Source organism: Myotis yumanensis, unplaced genomic scaffold, assembly GCF_028538775.1.
Source record: "Myotis yumanensis isolate MYYU_CA2020_CCGP unplaced genomic scaffold, mMyoYum1.0.hap1 SCAF_11, whole genome shotgun sequence".
Classification (NCBI taxonomy): Eukaryota; Metazoa; Chordata; class Mammalia; order Chiroptera; family Vespertilionidae; genus Myotis; species Myotis yumanensis.
In genome coordinates, this window is record NW_027223762.1 from 50,311,819 (window position 1) to 50,319,959 (window position 8,141).

Genomic DNA, 8,141 nt, shown 5'->3' on the forward strand with positions numbered 1-8,141 from the left:
GTTGAATTTTTTTCTTTAGCAGGTGCATATAGTGTAAGATAAAGTCAAATTATGTAGAAAAAAATAGCTTTTGATAAAATGTAACATACTTTGAGGCTAAAAAACAAACCAAACAGGTTTTTGTTTCTTTACATAAGGAGCTTGGAAGTTGCTACTCTGTCCTTAAAATCAAGTAAAAAGCTAAGCAGACTAAAAAAATCAATAATTCTTCTTCGATCAATAACAGAGGGTAGGAGACAGGGAAAACACTGCCCCCAAGATTGGAGTCACACCTTCCTGGGACATGGACCCACACACAGACACTATCAGGAGAACCATGGCCATAACTGAAATTCATGAATGGCTGCCTGAGGCTCAGTGTGGATGAGTCTTGAGAATTAAAAACCTCATAGGGTCCCAGTTACAGGGGTTCTTCAATAATTGTAAGATTTATGATCAGGAGTTCAACTAGGTTTCCACAGTTCACATCAGAGAAAAATCCCGTATACTTCCAGCAGGGGAAAGAGAAAATCAACAATTTTGAAATATAGCAGAGCATTGTGTCTTCAGGAAACACTGGTTACTAAAGCCTAACCAGCCGACGTATTATCAGAACCTAATTGATAATATCTAATTGGGGAAGAAATATACCTAATTCCAGCCAACTTGAGAGGTCCTGTCCCATCTCAGGGGGAGAAAAGAAAAACTGAGAAAGTCTTGTCTTCTCCACAAAGGAGTTGAAAATTCATGTCTACACAAAGGCTTGCTCATGTATGTTTAAGCAACTTTATTTATAATTGCCCAAACTTTCAAACAATCAAGATATCCTTCAGTAGGTAAATAAGTATAGTAAATCTAGACAATATAATACTCAGCACTAAAAATAAATGAGGTATCAAGCCACGAGAAGACATGAATAAACCTTAAACACATATTACCAAGTGAAAGAAGCTAATCAAAAAAGGCTACATACTGTATGATTCCAACTACAGTTGACTTTGAACAACATGGGTTTGAACTGCAGGCATCCACTTATATGTAGATTTTTTTTCACTAAATATACAATAGGCCCTCAGTAGCCCCAGATGGGGAGGAACAAATAGGCAGATAGAGAGTATTTTTAGGGTTGTGAAAAATACTCTGCATGATATTATAATGATAGGTGTCATTATGTATTTACTCAAACCCATACAATGTACAACATCAAGAGAAAAACATAATATACACTATGAACTGTGAGTGATTATGACATGTCAATGTAGTTTCATAAATTGTAATAAATATCCCACTCTGGTGGTAGATGTTGATAATAGGGAATGTTATACAAATATGGGGGCATATGAGAATTCTCTGTCCTTTCTCCCAGTTTTATTATAAACCTAAATCTTAAAAAAAATAACGTTTTAATTTAAAAAATCTCTTTGAAACTTTGAGTTAGAAGGCATCATCCTTAATTTGATAAAAAATTATCATAATAAACTTATAGCATCATAATTAATATTGAAAAATAGATAGATTAGTAAAAAGGTAAAGATGATATATATTATTAATTCTATATAACTTTTTAGTAGTTGTAACCAATGAAATAAGGCAAAAAATAAATTTTAAATAAATAAATAAATGCTACCCTCCAAATATGGTTTTTAATGATAATAAATAAATTATTAAGAAATGCCATAACTCCACATGTAGAAAATAGAAGAAACATACAACAAAATAAATAATAGAGGTTAAGTTACTAAATGCAAAATTAACATGTAAAAATAAAATATATTTTAATATTCTAGCAATAGGAAGATAGAAATTAAACTAAAATTTTAAATATAATAGCATTATAAGGTATAGATATTTATGAATAAAATATGTATTGAAAGTAATTAAAAAGACCCATATAAGAAAAGAAGTATATTTGATGTTCATAGATTTAAGTATTCAAATTGATGATAAGCTTTAACACAATCCCACCCAACCTATGTGGCTCAGTGATTGAGTGTTGACCTATAAACCAGAAGGTCACAGTTCAATTCCTGGTCAGGGTACATGCTGGAGTTGCTGGCTCAATCCCCAATGTGGGGTGTGCAGGAGGCAGCCAATCAATGATTCTCTCTCATCATCGATGTTTCTGTCTCTCTGCCCCTCTCCCTTCCTCTCTGAAATCAATAAAAATATTTTTAAAAGATTTGACACACTCCCAATAATACCTCTAAAACAAATTTTACTTAAATATTCTAGCTGACATTAAAATATATACATATATGCAAAATCCCTTGAATAGCCACTCTTAAGCAGGTGGAAATTATTGCACCATGATATAATAACATTGTATATGATATTAATATGATAAATTAACAGAGTAATACAACACAATGGAGACCCTAGAAAGGAACTCAGGCTTTTATACACATTTAACATGTGACAAGTGGCATCACACACTATAGACTTCTGGAGGAAGGCTAGGTCATATATTAAATGGTTATGGAAAAATTGAGCATCTATGCACATTGTAAAGGAAATGAAGTTAGGAAATGCAGGAATATGTGCAAAACTTAACTTATTAATATTAAGATTATATAAAGTGCTCCCACACATTAGCATGAATGGGACTACAACACCCACCAATGGATAAGATAGATAACACAGGCTACTCAAAAGGCAAGATTCAAATGACCAATGACCATGAAAAGGTTTCAAGCCAATTATCAATTATGAAAGTGCTAATTAAATAGATAGATAGATAGATAGATAGATGCCACAAGAAAATCTATCTTTTATGTTTTAGAAAAATGCTAAATAGTAAATCAAGAAGATATGATGGAATTAACAATTTAATTTGGCCAAAAACCTGAAAACACTTGGAAGAAGATTGCTCTTCAGAGCTTCAAGATAAAAGTCCAGCCTGGAGAACATCTTGATTATGGCTTTCTGAGACCCTGAGCAGAGAACTTAGCTGAGCACACCGAGGCTACAGGCCTATGGACTGGCGGGATACTGAACATGGGTTGATTTAAGCTGTCAAGTGTGTAATAATGCATTAAAAGTGTAATAACAATTGATTAAAAAAAATTTTTATATAAGTTTAAAAATGATGAGAATGAAATTCTCTTCTGGGAAATAACATTTTACTCAATTGGGCTTAAAAATGAGTGTTCCATATATCGAATTGATCACAGATGTTCATTTCTAAAATCAATTCATTATTCATGAGCCATACAAAAATAGGCTAGATTTGACCCTTGAGCTATTGTTTGCCAGTCAAAACTGTACATGTGTAATTACCTAAGTTTTCCCCTGAATGGTGGTCTGAAGACAAAATAAACCAACAGGAGGGAGTCTGGGTGGGAGGCAGGAGGAGGAACTTGTGCTTAGGAGGGAGAGGAGTGGGAGCATACGAGCCACCAGGCTGCCTGTGTTTCTGGTGATTCCCCTGGAGGAAAATACCCTCTCTGGTAACCTTCCTGCATTAGCGTCTGTAGAAAAGATCAACTGATGCCAAAGTCCATCACAGAAAATGAATTTTCCAAAGGGGAGAAGGGAGAACACAAAGGTACTCCTTTCATACAAAAATGCAGCCAAATCACATAGATTTCTTCTTACCGCCCCCTCCCTTTCCCCAAGTTAAATTGGTGCCATTTGTGAGAACATTAACATAAGTAAATGACAAACTTTGCAGTAGATTTTACCAATATCTGAGATTATGCGATTGTTTTGCTGAAATAAAGATGAGATTTCTTCAGCAGAAATGCATTACTCCAAGTAATATTGCATTTAAATCTGTGGCACTCCAGCATTTTCAATATTTTTCTCCAGAGTAAGGTACCCAAAATTAAGACCCCCCAAATGGAGTGATACAATTTGATTCAGTGCTAGAACCAGCGAGGCAGTGGTTATTGCTTCACAGAAATGAAAGAATTTTGTTATTGTTTTCTGGGGTAGAAAATGAGCAAAATAATACATAGCATAACTATAATCTGAGCTCAAGGAAAAACCGGCACATTATTATAAATCTTTATGTGAAACAGAAAGCAAGGCACAGCCACGAAATCTCCCCTAGATTCCTTCATTTTGGTTGAGAAGCTGTTTGGTGTGTTTTGATACATTCGTAATGTAGTGTGGAAACGGGTTTAGTAGGTATATAATGCATCATCCAGTTACCTGTAAAAGAAGAAAAACTCCGGGGGAATCAGTTCAGTGGCGTTTGGGAAAACCCTTATGATGCTCACTCAGTACCTGTTGATTAAAGAAGTTAAAAAGACAAGTACTGACTAATGGCAGTTCTCTGTGTGGAGGATTTCGCAGGCTTCGTTGACCCTTTCAAACAGAAGATGACAATTATTCCCTTAGACGTTAGCAGGGACACAAATTGCACTGAGAGCTGATCACGGAGTGGGAGACTTCAGCTGCCTTGTTTTCTGTCTGTCCTGGTTGAAGGCAGCTAAAGGTCATTTATAAACCTCATGTCAACTTCTAGAAGGTCTGAAGGCACTTGTAAATCTCTGAACTTACCAGCACCTTTTCACACATGGCTCACTATTTTAAAAGAAAAACAAAGAGAGAGCCAAAAAAAAGAGTAAGAAATGTGACTAGCTTTTGAAATAGTAGTATAGTAACATGTGGTGAGGCGAGAAGCTGCTCTAACGTGGTGGTAGTAGAGAATAACAAGTGTAAGTTAATCAGAAATGTGCTAACAATCCCTTAAAAACTGAAACCTAAAAACATTTGTCAAATATGGCTGCAAATGCATTTGCTTAACAAATCAATAGATTTCATTGGGCTTCACATCTTTCATTTTGTAAGTGCTTTCTGAATACCTACTGTGTTCAGATATTATATTAAAAACCGATTCAGTCATAGGTAGCTAGACCCACGATGGGACTCAGCAATCGATTGTGCCAGAATTTCCCTGGCCTCTGAGAAATAAATGTCAATGGCATCCTCCAGTCACATGTCCAACAAAAACGTTTACCCACTTTACAGATTGGGAAACTATACACAGAGGAATTAGATGACAGTAGGAATGGCTCAGCGTAGTGTTTTAAAGTCCAATACTTAGAACTGGAAGAACTCACATCCTGATTCCACCTATCCCAGGGGAAGATCTAGAGAAATGTTCCTTACCTTCTTGATCTATTTGCTTTTCTATTAACAACAACAACAAAAGCAACATGTAGCTGTAAATGTTTTTACTGTTGATGTTAAGTGTTTTATAAGCAAAAATATTGCCTTCAACATTTCTGAAATTTCCAAATTTATTTTACAACTTATAATAGCTAACAGGGATGATCATAGTTAAGAATTCTGTACTTCAAGGCCTTTCTGCTGCTTCTCCTTATACCCTACCCTTTGTTGTTGTTTATTCCAGACTCGGAAAATTCTGAAAAACAGCCTGGAAATTAAAGCTCAAAGGCTAGTTTCCAGATCAATTACATACCAATTCCGTGGCTTAGGCACCAAATTTGTTTCTATGAGCTTGATTTCCCCATTCCTGATAGAGTGACAATAAGACAACCTATCTTTTCAAACAAGGTTTTCTGAGAATTAAATATTCTTGATAAAATATAAAGCAATACACCATTGCAGAGTGTACAAGCTTTTTAAAGATATTTGTGGCTGGAATAGTAATTTATTTTCAATTTTCTCTATACTATAACATTGTCATATTGATGAGGAAAATAAGACATTTTTTGGGGGGGCGGGGGAGACCAGCAGCCTGACTCTGTACCTAGTTCATTAGTATCCCTAATGCACATTCCTGTTAGCCTATAGCCTAGTCACTGCCCCTTCCTTAATTAGCTGGTTTTGCAATACTCACATTTTACAGAGGCCATAAACCATGAACAATACACAACCCGTGGAGGGGGTTATCAGGCCAGGCCTTTCCGTGTGGTCTCACGGCTCCCATCCCAACACACGGGGCTTTTTGCAAAGCCCGCGAAAGGTCCGGAAGTCTGCTCCTTATTTGGGGGACAAAGAAACCAAAGGGTATAAAGAGAAAGCTTCCTCCATATTGGGTTGCTCAAGATTTGGAAACAGGCTCCCCTGAGTCACGGTACTAGTACATCTGGAAATAAACGGATTTTTCTTGTATCTCTGGGTAGTCCTGTGTATTTTTCAGTTGCCTGGTAAATTCTGTAACACTATAGTTATGCAAAGATTGTACATTGCAGGGCTTTTTCATTTCAATTTCTTCTTACTCAGTGTTAGTGTGTATTGTCATTGTCCATGACCCCAAGTCATATAATTACCTGGTTGCTTAGAGTTAGTCAATCACTTTCCACAATTTTAGCTACTGTTTCTCTTGTTACTGGGGGTGTAACCAAAGGCATTTGCACCACATCTACACCTTTTGTATTGTCGGGATTGTCTTCCTTTGGATCAATGTGACATAGTATTTACTATTGTGGAAAAAATATTGCTCTCTGGAGCTCAAATACATTCTATTCTGCTGGGGAAATTATTTACTATGCACGTGCATTGATTTCTTCATAATATTAACAAAATCTAAAATACACTATTCTGTAGATGAGTTCAATGTTTTTGGCCAGGCTTTTCCCTTTTCCTGAGGAATCAGTTCTTAACTTGCAGAGTCAGTTTAATCTGGAAAATGTCACTGTTTTCAGTACCAATGAGCAGGAGAACACCTCGAGTCAGAGGCACACTGAAGATACGGAAGAAGGGATGGATGTAGAAGAAAGAGAAATGGCAGGTGATGAAGCTCCAGCAACTTGCTCCATTCCAATGGATTGCAATCTGTGTTGAAAATCCTGGTCACTTCAGGATTACTTGCAACCCTGTACAATGCTATCAGATTTCATGGAAAAGTATTTTCTAGTATTCAGTAGTTCCAGCTGTTTTCAAGAGTTATACATTGGATGGTACTCAGTCCTCAAGATAAAAGTTGGTAGAATTAAACACAGGAGAACATGTATAATTTGCAAAATTTTTAACAAATGAAAAATGGATGGGTTTACAATTGTGCAACAGTAACTTTTGATGACGCATCCTATATCAGGATCTCATCTTATTTCAATGTTCTCAAGGGACAGGTCAAATTCAAAAATTCAACCTATATTTTCACTAATGAGCAATCACTCTGGATTGAAGATACTACAAAATCAGTTTATTGAGTACAATCTAAAAACCCACCTGATGGAGAGATATTTTCAAAGAGGGCAGAGCATTCAACAGTGAAGAAAACTGGAACTCATGGAAAAGTAAAGGCTGCCCAAGTTTTGCGAAGGAAAATAAACATCAGATACCAAGCTGATGAGAGTAATATGAAGAGGACAGTATTGGGAGTTTTCCTAGGGAAAGGGTCTGATGGGAAATGGGTCAGCAAGGCTTTGGAATCCTTGCCCTGGTAATATGAAAGCCGGTACATCAGAGACAAGGGGATATATGCCAATTTTGAAGGTATACTTTGAAGAAGCCTTTGAACAGGCAGATCCTGAAAATGAGACTATGAAAATTCAAATTATGGTTGGAGAGTCTTGAGACTATCAGCATGGAGAGCCTTCATTCTTCTAGTCAAGCAACCATCAGTTTTAAACTTTGCCAGAATATCTTGAAATTGTGGTAATAAAGTTAGCCAAGGAATTACTACCTTCTTCTGAAGAAATAAAAGCAGGTGAGGATGAAGATGATGATGCTTTATTGAAGGAAAACAAAACCCTGGTGTTCTGAGAGACAAACCTGCAGCAGGGGAACAAATAGAAGTATTGCAAACAAATTGGGTGAAGAATGGAAGGTTCTAGCTCCCAATTGGAAATAAAAGACTCAAAAATTATAAATTAGACAGGTTGCGTGTGATAGTGAAGAGATGAAGATGAGAGCTAGGCAGCTAGTGGGCTTGCAGGAGGCAGCCAATCAATGATTCTCTCTCATCATTAATGCTTCTATCTCTTCTCTCCCTTTCCCTTCCTCTCTGAAATCAATGAAAATATATTTTTTTTAAAAGCATAACCTCACCAAGTATACAAGTGTATAAATGGGAGAAATCACAGTAGACAGAGATCTTTGCTCTTTGAGCAGTTGCCTTATAAACTTGTTCCTAATGGTATAAGATACCTCCTTTCCCAAAACGGGATGCTTTCACTGTTGAAGACTTGCATTGGGATTGTTGGAAATTATAGGTTCAAACAGTCCATGTCGGATTATTTGTTTCT

The 8,141-nt window shown here is 36.3% G+C and overlaps 1 pseudogene; it reads left to right on the forward strand.

Moving 5' to 3' along the window:
• Positions 1-6,198: 6,198 nt before the first annotated feature.
• Positions 6,199-7,849, forward strand: LOC139019244 (THO complex subunit 1 pseudogene; annotated as a pseudogene).
• Positions 7,850-8,141: the final 292 nt, after the last annotated feature.